This window comes from Prenolepis imparis, unplaced genomic scaffold (assembly GCF_030444845.1).
Source record: "Prenolepis imparis isolate NDT839.2.m4 unplaced genomic scaffold, iyPreImpa1.0 SCAF_1, whole genome shotgun sequence".
Taxonomy (NCBI): Eukaryota; Metazoa; Arthropoda; class Insecta; order Hymenoptera; family Formicidae; genus Prenolepis; species Prenolepis imparis.
Window position 1 is genome coordinate 25,506,912 of NW_028141159.1, and position 18,898 is coordinate 25,525,809.

Consider the following 18,898-nt stretch of genomic DNA (forward strand, 5'->3'; position numbering starts at 1 on the left):
TTTATGCGATGCGCTAATTCCTCGAGTTTGTTGGCGAACCACGCGACACAATCGGCACCGCGATAAGATCGGTATGTGGATAATGTTTCATCGTACGAACATTGCACATAGTACCCAACGCTAAATACCTCGTGATGTTGATCGTATGACACCGTGTTCCGATGTCTTCCTCAGCACACACTCCAAGTCGGCATACATCATGAATGGAAGCCGCTCTTTTCTGTTGTAGTTGTCGAAGCCGAGCCACTTATCTTTATCGCTTGGTAACCGGATAGCGCAGTCATTCATTTCTCCACAGTCTACCGTATGTGCCTGCAACTTGTCCTCTGATCCGAAATAATGCAAGCATCTGTGAAAAAAAATTACAATTTTATTTACAATTTTATTTACAATTATATATAATTTGCAATAAATATACGTACCGATCACAGATATATTTCTTGTGACCATTTTTGCTCAATTGCGTGTTCACGAGGCGAGACAGATTTTTTATGTATGCGAAATGTCCAACGTTGTCTTCCTCCTTCTCCACGTACAGCAAATTCACATGTTTTTCTTTTTTCTGATCGGCAAGTCGTATCGGAAGAATTGATAGTTCCTTCTTCCTCTCGATGCCATAGACGTTGATTGAGATATTGTTTATATGTTCAAACTTTTTTATTTGATTCAACGTTATCAGAAACTCAATGTTTTGTAAATTTAACACCGTTGTATAGTGCGGATATGAAAATTCCCGTTCCACATGTCTTTCAACGGGGTACAGAGCGGCCACCACTGACCACGCGAAACACGCATTATTCGTTGATCGCACATTAATTACCGCTCTCTTCGTCATAATTTCTCGCGGTAATTTAATATGGCATCCCGCGCGAATAAGATTGCACTTGTTGACGTTGACCGTAAGATCGAGGATTCGTGACAATGCCCATCCGCTATCACGTTCCAGGAACTCTTCGAGAGACGTCAATGTGGTTTCGATGACATGCCGCTCATACCACTCGCGTAAATCGAACGTGCGAAAAAGTTCATAATTTCTTGTGTTAATACTTTTGTTGGCGCGCTTATCACCTGTCACAAACTCACCGTTGAACACAGTATTTACTTTTACACAGTTGTGTATTTTTATAACGTCTTGCACTTGCTCGAGTACTACACTACTAGCATCTTCCAAAAATTGTCGCGGTTCGTTATAGTCTGCGTTAATCACCGCACCGGTCAGTATACGATTTTCAAACGCGGTATCGATCTCTCGCCAAACGATTCTTCGCGCGTTATTGTCGCCACTGTAATTACCACCACTGGATATAAACTGTCTCTGCAATCGAGTTTTTGCACCCTCGAGTCGCGCGATTCTAGCAACCAAAGATTGTCTATATCCAATCGAGAGTCGCGGACGCTTGACACGGCTGTTTTCTTCGAGCAGTTTGATAAATTCCTCGCAGTGCAGCGCCCATTCAAAATACTCGCCCAAAGCGGCGACTTGATGAGACCGCTCCAACAAGTCGCGTTCAGTCTGCTCGATGTTTTCCATTTTTCCACACTTTTTAAAATCACGTTCTATAGAGCACTTACACCCGCTATACTTTTTTCGACCGACGTATCTGTGCGCTTGTAAATTACGTACTATGGTTTGAAGTGGCAGCAGTCCTTATTATATTTCGTCTAATCATTTCTTCCCCTCTTCATGATTAACGGATTGTTTAATTACATATCAGAAAAGTGATCTCCCTTCATCGCGTTATCGCTTTTGACACAAAGCGGCCGGACATCGGCGCTCATTTTTGTTTATAAAAATTCAAGCGGCCGGACATCGGCGCTCCCTAAACAATGAGAAAGAATTCCGCTTAGGGGGAGGGGAAAGGTACCGCAAAGGCTGCCAAATATCGGCGCGTAATGCAACCCGGTCTTTTACCGCGAAGAAAACACGTGTCCCGACGTGTTCATTGCGATAAGCGCGACCTCCCAAGATCCCCTCAGATGGAGGAGGGGAGGGTGAGGTACCGCGAGGGCGGCCGAATGTCGGCAAAATTATCGCAAAAGAATTCTTCCTAAACAATGAGGAAGAAACGTCACATATGGGCAGGGGTGGGGGAGGGCGGAAGTACCGCCAAAGCGCGTCGCCTTATGGGGGAGGGGAAAGTACCGCGAGGGCGGCCGAATATCGGCGCTCACTTTGCGGTGTTTTGTTTATAATAAAACATGTTAGATAATTCAAAGTAATACAATACGCTGTTTTGTTTATGAAAAACAATACGCGATAAGCGTCTCCCGCACAGCGATAAGCGCCCCCGCCCCGCGTGACGTCATCCCCCTCGCCTACAAGATCCCCCCCGCCCCGCGTGACATTATACCCCCTCGCCTCGGAGAAGCCCCCCGCCCCGCGCCCCCCTCGGAGGACCTGGGTTAGAATTGGCATAGTATCCCTACTCGAGTCACTTTGGTTTCTCGTATCGAATTCAATTTTCTTCCAGTTTCTCGCATTTTCAGACAACTTTTCTAAATGATTTTGCCGAAGTTGCTCAAATCATCAGATGGAAGATCTGGTTTTTGAGACTGCGGACCATAATAACGATCTGTTCCTGTCTCTCGTTTGAAATTTGTTTGCGTTCCTTGCACTTCTCGAGATTCTCTGGTTTTCGCAATTTTTTTTTGTCGATTCTTTTCTACATTCTCAACAATAGGTGGAACAGTTTTATCCATGCTCTTATGTAATTCTGTAAGGACTTGTTGCGTATTAAATTGCACAGCTGTTGCCGCAACTCTGGCATTGTAAGAGCCTCGTTTACCAAAATGAATGCGCTTTCCACCAATTTCTTTGCAGATTATCGAATTAAACGATTCTGCAGGATTATTAGTTAAATTCAGCAATAAGCTGTCGGAATAACCGCTTAGATATGTGATAGCGCTTTCTATTTTTTGATACAGGCCATGTATTTTCAACAATGGAACATAATTTTTGTTCGTTTTATTATCATTCTCTTCGCATATACCGCATGCTTCGCATCGCTTATGTTCGCCAAAAACATGACTAGGAATGTTCAATATATCTTTCTGCAATTCCATAGCCTTACAATGTTGAGGTGTTTGTTGATCTTTTCTTCGTAGCTCGGCTGCTGTTTCTACCTCTTTTCTGATGTTTTTCATGTTTTTTTTCACAACATTTCGCAATTCTGTAAAGCCACGCTGCCTCTGCGTTTTTGGCTGAGTCATCTCTGCCACAGCTTTGAGCTTTTTACATAAATTGCGAAGTAAATAATTCGTGCATCTTTTTTTACTGTGACCATCTGTTCACTATATGGTCTGTTATCAATAATGGTCTGATAAACGCTACTGTCACCGTCGGCAATAACTGTTTTATAAATCAGCCCATGCATTTCGAGGCTACAATTAAAACCTTCCGCGATGGCATCGCTCTCCATCCTTGTGGAGCTTTCGTTGCGATTAAAATTTTTGTAGCATTTGTGAGCTTTTGATTCGATACTTTTTCGTTCTGCCATATCACATACTGCACAAAATTTATTGCGGACACCAACAAAGAGAATCTTTTTCGTACGGTAACCAATTATGGCTCCAATACCGGAAGGAGAATTGTAGGCATTGCCTACGATCTCTTCATCCAACTACCATCCGCTACAACTGTTATATACGGAATACCGTTTATAACTTCGTTTCTCTCAAGAGCGAGTTGTTTTTCAACTTCGCCAGCCTTTTTCATACTTTCTATGGCTGTTTTTTGAAAAGCATCGACTAACTTTTCTCTATTTTCTATGTACCTTGGCTCGGTCATACAAGGAATATTCATGGCTGTACACTGCTCATTCAGCTGAGCATAACCAATTCCTACTGTAACAGTTCTTGCTACAGCAGCTATATTAATGTCCATTATTTCCTGCTCTTCGGGTTCTGACCAGAAGTCGGCTTCAGTATGGCACATTTGGCACTTGAAGTACAAACGCGTTTTTAACCCTTTGTCAGAAGTGTGGGTGAGTTTCCAATCTTCAAATCGGCACTCTATTCCTCGCATGTGGTTATTAAATGTTCTGTGGATTTCATTCCACATATGAGAAAGGTCGACAATGCGACGGCTTTGAGGCATGCTTTCCTGGATACGATTTGTATCCAGAGGGCCATTATCGATAACAAAATAATTGTCATCTTCGCAAAATTCTACATTTTGACTACACGTACCTGTATTTGAATTTAACTCCAGGCATTGCATCGTGGGTACTAACGATTGGATACTAACTTTCGAATCCATCGTATCGGAGAATAATTCCACCGATTTCTGATAATCGATGGATTCGTTGTTAGTATCCTTAGACGTGCTGGATACTAACGATTGGATACTAACTTTCGAATCCATCGTATCGGAGAATAATTCTACCGATTTCTGATAACCGATGGATTCGTTGTTAGTATTCTTAGACGTGTTATTCCTGGAGTCATTTTCCTCTTGTCTCTCCAGCTTCAGCATCTGTCGCCTGCAAAAAAAATAATGTTAAAATATTGTTAAAAAAATAAGATGGGTCAGTTATTATATCATTATATATAATCAAGAAAAGAGTAAAATTTCTGAAAAATAAATGCAGTCTCTTGTTTATAAATCTATATCTAATTGAAAACTATATTATATTATACAATAGATAATGTTTTACAACATAAATGTCTTATTTTTCATAATAACCAGAGGACACATATACCATATAAACCGTATCTGATGTGAAAAACAACCAGTTCACGAATAGATGCTCTCTGGTATAAAATATCTTTTTTTGAAAACCAGAACGCACATGCAAATCATTCTGGGAGAAGATATTTTTTATAAGCAACTAGCAGACGAATATATCGTCTCTGGTATAAAATATCTTTTTTTAAAAACCAGAACGCACATGCAAATCATTCTGGGAGAAGATATTTTTTATAAGCAACTAGCAGACGAATATATCGTCTCTGGTATAAAATATCTTTTTTAAAAAACCAGAACGCACATGCAAATCATTCTGGGAGAAGATATTTTTTATAAGCAACTAGCAGACGAATATATCGTCTCTGGTATAAAATATCTTTTTCTGCTACTACTTTATAACTATTATTACTACTAACTACTATTTATTACTACTATTTCTACTACTAACTACTATTTATTACTAATATTTCTACTACTAACTACTATATGTGCAAGACTGCTTTATTTTTCAGAAATTACTATTTTTTCGAAATTACTATTATGTGTGTGTGTGTGTGTGTGTGTGTGTGTGTGTGTGTGTGTGTGTGTGTGTGTGTGTGTGTGTGTGTGTGTGTGTGTGTGTATACAGGATGACCCATTTTAATCTATAAGCCAATATATGTATCTTCTATGATTTTGAATTTAAAAAATTGAACATATACATGTTGAACGAGATTGAAAGGGTTATTAGAATATCGCAAATAAAATTCGAAAGATGAAGGAGTCTTGGAGATTTCAGGATCATTTTTGTTTTTTTAAATGGAATCGCTATAATTTTTTATATAAATCGATTCCTTGGAATATTCTGCAGTGACCAAAAAGTGAATAGTTTACGAGTTATTTTATATTTTAATTTTATAATTTTACATACACTATAAAATATTTTGTAAAATATTCATTGTTTGATGATGTTACCTGAATACTTTTATGCATAAAATAATGAGAAAAATTAATTGGTGTAAAGAAAACACATGTTTGTGTTTAAAAAAGGTAATTTGCAACTAACAGTTATATTTTTTTAACAACTCTTTTTTCTTTATACCAATTAATTTTTCTCATTATTTTATGCCTAAAAGTATTCAGGTAACATCAGAGAACAATGAAATTTTACATACACTATATAATATTTTACTAAAATATTATATAGTGTATGTAAAATTACTTTAAAATAAAAAATAACAATTATTCACTTTTTGGTCATTGTATCCTTTTTTTATGCAAAATATTCCAATAAATTAATTTATATTAAAAAATTATGGCGATTCCATTTAAAAAAACAGATGATCCTGAAATTTCCAAGACTCCTCCACCTTTCGAATTTTATTTGCGATATTCTAAAGACCCCTTCAATCTCGTTCATGTATATATTTAATTTTTTAATTCAAAATTATTTAGAAGATACATATATTTACTTATAGATTTTAATGGGTCACCCTGTATGTGTACATATATATATATATACATATACATGTGTGTGTGTGTGTGTGTGTGTGTGTGTGTGTGTAGAGATAAAAAAATATATATATTAAAAAAATTAATTTTCAAGTTTTTTTAATTTATACGAATATATGAATATGTATATATGTATATATATGAATATGAATATATATGAATATGAATATATATGAATATGTATTTATACGAATATGTATATATATGAATATGTATATATATGAATATGTATTTATATGAATATGTATTTATATGAATATGTATATACATATATATACATATTCATATATATATATATATATATATACACACACATATATACATACAACATACGTTTTTTACGTATTTTACGTATCGTAAGAGCTTTAGGGATTAACGACTAACTGTCGATAATATTGTTCATGATAATCGAAAATAAATTACCGCTTATCGCAGCAAAATGCGATAGCGCTTCGAGCTTCGAGCTGTAATCCGTTTCGCGCGTATGTTTTGTTTTCTGTGAAACGGATAAAAAGGCGGTATTAGTTGTCTGGCGACTGGCGTTTTTTTCGCAAGAAAGCAAAAGTGAGTTAAAAAAGCGAAGAGAACGAAGAAAATTCAGCAGAAAATTACGAAGATGGACCACTCACACCCATCAACAAGTGGCATCGAGGAAAAGAAAATAAAGAAGCGCACAAAAAAGGTATTTAAATCATTTTGGTTAGAATTAAAAGAATTTAAAGGATGGTTAACATCACATTCAGACAATAGAAAAGCTTATTGTACTGTATGCAATAAAATTCTTGCATGCGGCAAATGAGAATTACTGAAGCATGCAAGTCGACGTAAGCATATTTTAAATATTAATAAAAATCGCGGTAATAACCCAGCTACTTCGCTGCTCACTGTCGATCATAATTATAATATGGGTCATATTAATAAAGTAAAAGCAGCTGAAATTAAATTAACATCTTTTTTCGCTGAGCATAATATAGCATTACATTTAGTAGATCATATGGTCCCTTTAATAAAAAGTATTTGTTCTAATCCACAAGTAGTAGATCTTACATTGGGACGAAAGAAATGTACGTACATTTTAATAAATATTATTGGAAAGTGCGAAGAAGAAATAACTATACAAAATTTAAAATATCAAAAATTTTTGATTTTATTAGACGAAAGTTCTACTATTACTAATGATAAATTACTTTGTATTTCCTTTGTATTAAATACATATCTCCCGAGAAAAAATGTATTACAGAATTATTAGAATTAATAGAATTAGATGCTAAAGATTGTTCAGCAGAGAAACTTTATTCTGCGTTTGAACATTGTTTTAAAAGTAAAAACCTACCTTTGTCTAATATCGTGGGAATGGCTTGTGATAACGCGTCGGTTATGATTGGAATTCGAGATTCTTTTGTCACTAGATTAAAAAAAGAGGTTCCGGCTCTTATAGTTTTAAAATGTATTTGCCATTCCTCAGCACTTGTCGCAAGCAAAGCTTGTTCAAAATTACCGGATTCGTGTGAAAATTTATTACATGCTATTGCTACGTACATTTCTTGCAGTCCAAAAAGATCAGCTATTCTAAATAAATAGATGAAAGTATTAATTGAAGTTAATTGAAGTTAATTTACAGTTCTTAATATTCTTTTATTTCAAATTTATTTTATGGAGCTATTTTCATTTAAATATGCATCAATTTTTTAAAAATTTGTTTATTTTTAATTTCTTTTAATTATAACTTTTTTTTAAATTTTTGTAACATTGATATCTTTCATTATTATATTTATCTTTATATTGTCGATTCTTTTTTTATTTATTGTTAATCTTTCATATAATACTTTGTATTAATTTTCTATATGTCTCTTAGATTTTATAGATATTAATTTTTTTCATATTAATTATAAATATATATTATTTTATTTATTTACAATTTTGTGTTTATACTTTAAAAATGATGCTTTTTAGTTTATTTCTTATTGTTTAATTCTTATATTATAATACACTTGTTTTAATGCACTTATTATGATAACATTCATAATAAGCATAATTTTTTCTTTCTTTATTTATAACGTTATCTTATGTTTTTTTATTTATTTATGTTATTCTATTTCTTATTATTATGTTTATTTTACGTACAAGTGCAATATTAATTTGACAATTTTAATTTATTAAATAGAAAGAGATAATTATAGATAATTATTTTAATATATTATTTATGTTAATATAGTTTATTTATAATTTTAAAAATAAATTTAATTTGCATTTAACTCTGGATGAGTCAGGGTGGGTCATCATTTTGTGGGGTTGGATTGTATATTAATCTGTGATTTTATTTTTTTAGAAGCTTCTTGTATAGTCAGATACTGTGCCATATTTGCTATAACATGATATTTATAATATTTAAAAATTATATAAATATGTATGTTGTTATATATTATGTTGTGTGCCTCGAACAAGGCACTGGGGTTGCGCCGAATTAAGGATGAGGATCCTCGGGTCGACCGGGACGTCGTAGGAAGATAGGAAGATTATTCTCTCTTCTTTTGATTAAATATATTTTTATTTCGGATTGAATATGGTTTCGCTTTATTTCTCGTCCTTTCTTTAAATATATATTCGCGTAACATTCGATGAGCGTATATTCGTATTCCTCTCAATAATTCAGGTCGTTGTTAGTGAGTCTCGTTCTGATGTTCTGGTTTCTTATTAGCGACCACGTCTTGATGTTTAGGAATTGTATTCGAGACTCCGTCTTGATGTTTAGGAGTTTTATTCGAGACTCCGTCTTGATGTTTAGGAGTTTTATTCGAGACTGCCTTCGCGGGCGGGCTCTCCGTCTTATATCTTCTTTTGTTCTTTGATTTTCAACGGGCGAGGCCCTTGGAAACAAGTCCCCGATTGGTTAATAATATTCACGCGTTTTTGGTCTAAATGCATAAATGCAAGCGAAGCAGGTCGAAGTCCCTGGCCTTCGCTTGCAGCTCGCGATTTCCGGTGCTTCGCGCGTGTCTCGCTGCGTTAGCGTTTTCACGCGACGAGCGTTTGTCGAGAGCGCTCTTTTATAAGCAAAAATGTTTTACAGTATTCTATAAAGATATTCAGTAAATTCTAATTTCTAATAACTACTGGTTATAGTTCGGGCTATAACATTCCTCCCCCGTAAAAAAAAGAAAAACGGAGGTACGAAGTTTTTCGCTTTCTTATCTTATTTTTGTTAAGATTATTTCTAATGCTACGTACAGTTATAATTCCCGTTTACAATGTAGTTTTATAATCGTTTCTTATTATTGTGTCTGGTGTTGTCAGTTTACAATTTCCGTTTAGCGTAATTTCGCCGGTATTTCTTATTATTTTATTTTCGAGCTGACCGTCACATTGTATGGTTATCGTTTGTTCGGCGTCCGTCGAGTATAACCAGGTGTGCTCTTGGTGTAATGCTATCCATAACATGTGGGTTGAGACATAGTGTCTTACATTACATTTGCTCTGATAATGTTGTCGCTGCGTATACATTTGAATTTCGCATGGTGCGTCTAAATCTACGCGGTGTATAGGTGAATTGCGTTTACATACATATTGTGTATTAATTTTATTACAATTTCGCAATTCGCTTTCCGTCATTGTCGCATATGTTAATTTTTCTTTATCTATAACAATTATTTGATTATCTATTTTGATATAATTGTATACATTATTATAGGATGGTGTGGGGAATTTTATTACTTTTACAATATCATAGGTCGGTTGCGCAATTAAAGGGAAACGCAAAATAGTATATATTGTTGTCGGATCACAGTAAGTATATAACAGTAAGTATTAGTTTTCTATAAATAGCTTTAGTCTATTCGTATGCATGCGCACTGCTTTTCTTCCTTTTTTAATTGTGTAGTTTACGTCGGAATTCTTTTCGGTTATTACGTAAGGCCCTGCCCATAGTGCATCTAATTTTTTCGATCGTCCCCGTCGGAGCGTCTCGTCGTATACTAATACTTTGTCGCCTATCTTAAATTTTGTTTCTTTCGCGGATTTATCGTAGTACCCTTTGGCTTTTATTTTGTCTTCTTTAATATTCTCTTTCGCGAGTTGATTTGACGCCCGTATTCTTTCTTTTAATTCTTGCGAGTAGTCGTCGTAACTATACGTTAGTTTGGGCGCTCTCGCTAGAGCTGTCGGTAGGTCCGCTTGATGCCCGTATACTAATTCGAAAGGTGTATGCCCCGTAGCCGTGTGTGGGGTCGTGTTATACGTAAACATTGCGTAGGGAATCCACTCGTCCCAGTCTGTTTGGTCGGCATTTATATAGTGTCTTAAATATTCGGCTAACGTACGGTGTGAACGCTTTAATGCTCCGTTGCTTTCGGGGTGATAAGCTGTTGTCTGAATTTTATCGATTTTAAGTAATTTGCACGTATTCTTAAATATTTCACTTACAAAATTTGTTCCTTGGTCGGTTAGAATTTTTTCGGGAATTCCGTATTCGAAGATTATTTTCGTGGCGAATTCTTTCGCGATCGTGTTAGCTTCTTGGTTTGCGATCGGTATCGCTTTGCTAAATTTTGTTAAATTATCTTGGAAAGTTAGTAAATATTTATTTCCGTTATTAGTAATTGTTAACGGTCCGACTATATCTAGCGCGCATTTCTCGAATGGTTTACTCGGCGTGTCCGTAATAATGAGGGGTGCTTTTACTCGTCGCGATAATTTATTTTTCTGGCAGGATTCGCATTTCGAGATATATTTTTCGACGTCTCTTGTTAATCCTGGCCAGTTATGTTTTAATCGAATTCTTTTTATTGTGCGTTCGATTCCCTGATGTCCTCCTGTGGGTGCATCATGATATTCGTAGAGTATTTGTTGTTTCTCCTCTTCGGTATATACTCTAGCGTTATCGGCGAGTTTTTCTTCTCTCTCTTCTTCCTCTTCTTCTACTTTGAAGATTTCTCTCTTTCTTCTCTCGCTTGTATCTCGAGTTACGTGTCGACTTAGCGCGTCGGCGTTCGCGTTTGCTCGTCCGGCCTTGTGAATTATCTCGTAATCGTATTCTTCTAATTTTAATCTCCAGCGGATGAGTCTTGATCCGGGGTCCGTGACGTTAAATAGCCAAATTAGAGGTTTATGGTCGGTTATTATTTTAAATTTTGTTCCATAGACATATGGTCGAAAATGTTTAACTGCCCAGACGATTGCTAACAATTCTTTTTCGGTCGTATTATAATTTTGCTCTGCCCGAGATAACACTCGGCTGGCGTAAGCGATAGGTCGGTCATTGCCTACCGGTCCCTGTGACAGCACGGCTCCGATTGCGTAGTCGGAGGCATCGGTGGTCACGTTGAATTCTTCGATGAAGTCCGGATATTTTAACACTGGCGCGGTCATTAATTTTTCTTTTAGGGTGTCGAACGCGATTTGTTGTTCGTTTCCCCATACAAAAACTTCCGTCTTTTTTGTTAGTTTTGTTAACGGTTTCGCGATTCGCGAGAAATCTTCAATGAATTTGCGATAGTAGCTCGCTAGTCCGATAAACGATTGTATGTCTTTTATTTTTTGTGGCGTCGGAAAATTTTTTACCGCGTCTAGTTTCGACGGATCGGGTAATATGCCGTTCTCGGAAATAATATGCCCTAAGTATATTACTTCTTTACGTAAAAATTCGCACTTTTCCGGTTGCAATTTTAAATTATGTTTTCGTAATCTCTGTAGTACTTCCACGAGTCTTTTGTTATGATCCTCTAAACTGGATCCGTATATTACGATGTCGTCGAGATAAACGAGACATCTGAGCCCTTGTATCCCTGTTAGTACCGAATTCATTAATCGTTGGAAGGTCGCAGGCGCGTTTTTTAATCCAAACGGCATTCGGTTGAACTCGTAGTGTCCATAGGGGGTTGAAAAGGCGGTTTTGTTTTTATCGCGCTCAGCCATCGGTATCTGGTGATATCCTGATGCTAGATCAAGCGTCGTAAAATATTTGGCGTTCCCTAACTGGTCCAATATATCGGTAATATTAGGCAGGGGAAATGAGTCGCCTATAGTTAAATCGTTAACTTTTCGGAAGTCTACTACTACCCTGAGTCTTTGTTTTCCTGACGCATCGGCTTTTTTCGGCACTACTAATAATGGAGCATTCCATTGACTCATGCTTGTTCTAATAATTTGGTCTTTTAGCATTCCTTGCACTTGCTTATTTACTTCTGCTTTATGCTTCTCGGGAAGGCGGTATGGTCTTACGTTGACGGGCGAGGTGTCGGCGCGCGTGTTTATCTCGTGCTTTATCGTCGCGGTGCATGTCAGTGGTTCTTCATTTAAATGAAATATATCGCTATATTCTTCGCATATCCGTTGTACTGAGCGTTTTTCTTCGACGTTTAGATGATCCGTGCGTAATAATTGTCAGATTCGTTCGTCGCGCGTTGACGAGTTATGAGTGTCGCCCGTGTGTATCGTGTATACTTTGTGTGCGTTATCTTCACATATGTCTTCTACGGTTACGAGCGGCATACTAATCTCTACGGTCTCGTCGGTCGTATTAATTATACTGACGGGGCACACAAAATTTTTTGGTTCTACCAGGCATCGTCCGATATATATTCCCGGTGCTGTTTCTTCGGCCTTTATCACGCCTATCTTATTACGATTCGTTGCCGCTTGTATTATCGTTTCGCTACGCGGTTTTAATTGAATTTTATTGTACGGTCGTAATTTTAATACGGCGTTTCCTATTTGAATCTCCTGTTTTTTGTAATCGCACGTGACTTGTTGCTTTTGTAGAAAATCGATTCCTATGATCCCTTCGTATTCCATTGGGAAGTCGTCCTTTACGACATAAATCGCGTGTTTGATTTTTCGGCTGCCTAGATCGATAGTCGCGTAGAATTTTCCTATTGTTCGCGCTTTATGCCCGGTTATGCCGATCAAAGTAATTTTGTCGTTGTATATCTCGGTTTCACCTTTCAGGTGTTTAACTTTTATTAAAGAGACAGTAGCTCCAGAATCGTAGAGCATGTTAATCTTGCCGTTCTTTACTTCGCGTATAGGTAGAGTTATTAAATTCAGGCTTGCTGCTCCACGAGACATTTGTCGCACGTGTGTTACCTGATATTCTATCGCGCGTGTCTTTTTATTCTTTTCTTCTTGCCGTTCTTCCTCGTCACTGCTATACTCGGATTCGGTATCTCTTTTTCGCGATTGTGGTTTCTTACGGTTTTCAATTTTATTTATGCTTCGCGATTTTTTATTATCGGTTCCCTTATCGTGGTCCGGTGTATTTGTTTTCGGCCTTCCATTTAAAGTCCAACACTCGTCGCGATTATGTCCGCGTTTTTTGCAATAATTGCAGAATTTCTCTACGGTATTTGCGCGAGGGGGCTTGTCCGGTTTTGGGAGCACGTATTTATTACTGCGGCAATCGCGTCCGTAATGTCCCGATTTTCCGCATTTATAACACTGCGTGGTTTTATGTTGACCTTGTCGCGGTTGTTGCCCAGTTTTGCTTTGCGATGCATTTGTCATTCGCGATGCGTTAGATCCTATTAACTTTTCTTCTGCGGTTGCGCCCGTTATCGCTTCTTGGAGTGTTGTGTATCGTTGTGATCGCACGAGTATTTTCAATTCGTTACGTAACCCGAATTGGAAATTTAGTAATGCTTGGCTTTGTATGGTTTCTAAAATAGCACGCTTATAGGTGCTCGAACGCTTTTCTCCCTCAATCATTGAGCTATATAATTTCCTGGCAAGTTTGTCGACGCGTTGTCCGAAACTCTGTGCCGGTTCGTTAATGTTTTGCTTGAGCGAATTGAACTTGATTTGTAAATACGCTGTACTCCGCTTACTTTGATAAGAATTTTCTAGTTGGTCTTTCAATTCTTCGAACGTTTGAATGTCTCGTGTCTCGAAATCTTGCATGGCTTTTCCCCGTAATTTAGTAAATAATATTCCTTGAATTAACGCTTCCTCGTCATCGGGGTGAATATTTTTAATTGCGTACGTACAGGAGTTTAAAAATTCTTGTAATCGGGTTCGCGTTGTGCCGTCGAACTCCGGTATCATTATTCGCGCTTCCTTTAGTGACATGTACCGTTGTGAGGCATTCCGCCGATTTCGGATGTCACGCTCGGTTCGTCCGTAAGCCATACGAGGCTCGTGCTCTTCGTCCGAATCTCGATCATAAGCGCGTTCACGGGATCTAATCTGCCTATTTTCTAAGCGCCTATCCGCTCCCTGTTCGCGTGTGTGTTCGCGTAGATTCCGTCGATCTCCTGCGTCTCGATTGCGAGGGTAGTCGCGGTGATCACGTTGATTATTTCTGTCTCGCTCGGGAGTGAGTTCGCGTAGATCTTGCCGACTGTCGCATCTCTCTTCCGCATCTTGATTACGGGTGTGTTCACGGAGATGTCGATTATCGCGGTGCCTATTTGCATCCCGTTTGCGTGCGCGTTCGCGGGAGCTTTGACGACTCTCGTCTGATCTCTCTCCGCGTGACCTCCAATCGTACATTTTATTTATTTCTGTCCGCATTTCGATTTGTAAATCTCGTAGGCCTTGTAATACGTCGCGCATCATAGGATTTTCCTCGTTCGCGTTGTTTTCGACGGGTGTCCTATGTTCGGCGGGTGTCCTGTGTACGTCGACTTCTACGCGATGTACGTTTCCGCGCTCTATAGTTTCGCGTAGGCGACCAATTTCGCAGTCCACAGCACCCACGGATACGTCCGCTGCACCATTTGGTGGAGTGTGCATCACCGACATGTTATCTTCGTTAGAGTCAAAATCGCTACTATCGTACGTAGTTGACCATCCGCTTTTCTGTGACGCGTTGCTAGGGGTTTTGCTTGCGCGTATTTTAATTTCTTTTATATTTTCGTTATTACCGTCTGTTCGCGTCTTTAGTATACTTTCGTCAAAACTATCGAAGGGGAACTCGCGTTTAACAATGACGTTCGCGGGTAATTCGTTTTCGCTTTCGCTTGAATATTCGTTCTCTAATTTTCTACGAACTCGCTCGAGTCTTTCTACAGTTAAGGGTAACGCTTGAATCGCTCGTTTGGCTGAGTCGCTATGTAGCCAAGATTTGTTCGCTATCGGTTTCGGGGATGTCTTGTCCCCTTCCGACATTCACGCAGAAATATTATAAGGATCGGACTTACAGTATTACGGTTCGCATCGTTACGCTCTTTATCGCTCGGTACGGCTTGGCTGCTGCTAATGCAACTCGATCGCTCGTGGGCTGATAACGGCTGGCGGCTCGATGCTCGTGCTTGACACGGCAGGTCGTCGCTCCGTGATGACGCGTTGTCCGTGAGATTGTCGCAGGTCGGCGTTGTCCTTGGGACGTTGGCGATCCTACTCGATACTCAGCTGCTTGCTTATCGCTCTTCGTATTGCTTGCGTTATCCGTCCTTCTCACACTGCACTGTGGCTTCTGCTTATTTCCGTCAGCTGTTTTTCTAACTGACGTGCCTGCTTCCACACGTTGTGTATGTGTGTATTGCGGGTCTTAATTTTTAGTATTCTGCTTTCTGTGTTGTCCGTCAATTATTTCGACGTGCCTGATTTTTCTAATACTTTTGTATTGTTTTCAGGTCTTCAGGTTCCTGCTGGTCCTGGCGGTCCGTCGGCGCAATCCCACCGTTGCCACCAATTTTGTTGTGTGCCTCGAACAAGGCACTGGGGTTGCGCCGAATTAAGGATGAGGATCCTCGGGTCGACCGGGACGTCGTAGGAAGATAGGAAGATTATTCTCTCTTCTTTTGATTAAATATATTTTTATTTCGGATTGAATATGGTTTCGCTTTATTTCTCGTCCTTTCTTTAAATATATATTCGCGTAACATTCGATGAGCGTATATTCGTATTCCTCTCAATAATTCAGGTCGTTGTTAGTGAGTCTCGTTCTGATGTTCTGGTTTCTTATTAGCGACCATGTCTTGATGTTTAGGAATTGTATTCGAGACTCCGTCTTGATGTTTAGGAGTTTTATTCGAGACTCCGTCTTGATGTTTAGGAGTTTTATTCGAGACTGCCTTCGCGGGCGGGCTCTCCGTCTTATATCTTCTTTTGTTCTTTGATTTTCAACGGGCGAGGCCCTTGGAAACAAGTCCCCGATTGGTTAATAATATTCACGCGTTTTTGGTCTAAATGCATAAATGCAAGCGAAGCAGGTCGAAGTCCCTGGCCTTCGCTTGCAGCTCGCGATTTCCGGTGCTTCGCGCGTGTCTCGCTGCGTTAGCGTTTTCACGCGACGAGCGTTTGTCGAGAGCGCTCTTTTATAAGCAAAAATGTTTTACAGTATTCTATAAAGATATTCAGTAAATTCTAATTTCTAATAACTACTGGTTATAGTTCGGGCTATAACAATTAATATTTTATTCATTTGTACTTAATGTTAATAACTTGTAATTTTTATGTTCGCAATTTTAATATATTATTTTTGTTATATGTTTTTTATTTTTTATATATTGCTAGTAAATTAATCAACAGGGTAGTTAAATTAATCGACCACACTAGCCAATGAATTTGTCTAAGTTATGACTTTATCGACCATATGGTTGTGGTCTTTATAAAGTATAACTTGAAATTATTAATTACAAATTTTTTCTTAAGTAAGAAAAATATTGGTCCGAAAGTCGCTGAATCGGGAATCGAACCCGAGTCTTTCGCTTTCCGGGCGACTGCTCTTACCTCTAAGCTATTCAGACCCTTCGAAACAATACTTCTCTCTTTTTGCTTTTATATAGTTATTTGTAAATAACGCCTTGTATATCCGCCGGCGTATACTAAACAGTTGGAAAATCATCTATACGGGTAGGCTTCATGATTAGGTCCAGGAGCAAATTTAAATATGTTTTTTATTTTTTATATATCGCTAGTATTTTTCTCACTTAAGAAAAAATTTGTAATTAATAATTTCAAGTTATACTTTATAAAGACCACAACCATATGGTCGATAAAGTCATAACTTAGATAAATTCATTGGCTAGTGTGGTCGATTAATTTAACTACCCTGTTATTTTTGTTATATTTTTATTTTTTTGTTGAATATTAATTACTTATTTTTTATTAAATAATTACTTCATATTATTAACGTTTAATATAGTATATGTTTATAATAGAGTTGTATAATTTTGTATTTGTTCGAATATTAGTAAGATTTTCTGAATATTAGTAAAGTTTCCCTTACTCTAGCAACAAATGTTGGTATTCGTAAATTTTAGTAAGTCGGCTGCAGACGCAACAAATTAAATTTCGTTATTATTATTCTTAAATTGCATTATATTTTTTTAATAAAAACCTTCCCACTACCTTTTCCTTTATTATTTAATATTTCTTATTCCTTTTCCGCACAATCTCATGGGGTCCTATTTTATAACTTGTACCGACAATGTCGCTATCGGTAACGTGCCGTTGCGCATCTATTTTAACATATGAAAATATGAAAATATATCGTAATTAATTACAGAATAGGACCCCATGACATTTTTTATTTCATTGAAATATGTACGTGACTGATACATAACAGCGTCTGCTAGCGTTTGCGCGATTACGCATGCGCGAGATTTGTCCCTCCATATCCCAACATTGCTGGAGTACAGAGCTCAGGAAAAAGAGCTCATGTCCCTGCGTCTCCATCCTAGAGAAGTTCTTTAACATTCTCAATATATGGAGACGTATATTCTTCCATATAGTTTGGACAGACATTCGGCCCACCTTCTCCACAAACGAACTTTCATAAAAAAGTCCATAGGCAGCGCGGAACTCTGTCACAATATTCACGAGTCTTACCTGAGTCCGGTATTCCCATGAACATCCTGTCAAGTTTGAGTTGACCAGTGTCCACCCGCAGATCTCAGGATCGAGTGGATGCCCTCAACGAAGCCCGAGAGTCAGGATCCACCGCGCCTTCCGTACATGGTTGGGAAACGATCGCCATTTCCACTGCGGAGCTCGCCCCCAACTCCGCAGCTGGCCCATCATTCGATAACGACAAGGGGATAGCTGAGACAATACTACCCCCTCGCCGGGTCCTGGATGTCCGGTCATCTTGGGCCAGTAAGTCCTTATCTTTAATTTCTTCAGCCATCTGTGAAATAAGAAGAATAGGCACTTTTAATCGGAGATGCCCAGCTCCTAGATCGGTTGTTTCCACCTAATGAGTCCGAACCTACCCGGGAAGTTAAGTGTTTATTTAAAGCCGTCACCCATCGCCTTGTCGTAAGTACTTTCATCAAGCATGGCTTTTGAGACAACTCCTTCCAAGGAGATGCCCACCCGCTCTCAAGTATCTTACCGCTGGCTGTCCGCGGCTGCTTATTCCTCCCGAAGGAGTTATTCGCAGCTAATCTCCATATCTGGAGGCCGTATTCCCTTATCCGCAACCCGGAGACGCGCTCTGTCGCACCAGCTATGCGTCTCCCGCTATCTGTGGCAAGCGAGAACAGAGATCACGCAGAGATATGTGTAAATACTCACGAAATGATATATCTTTTTTTTTTTGGAGCAGTTCTCGCCGGATGGTGAGAAGTAACGCCTTCAACCTCCTGTAGAGGTTATATGACGTCGAAGTGGTATATCGTAAAAAGATAGGTTAGAATGACATACCTACAGTAGAAGTCTTGATGTTGGTAACACTGCTGATTGAGTTAATCGTCGATTAAAGTTAATCGGAGTTGGTTGAAGTGGCCCTTATATAATTCAGTCCAATGAATTCCCCCTCTCGTTGGACGCCACCTTGTCGTG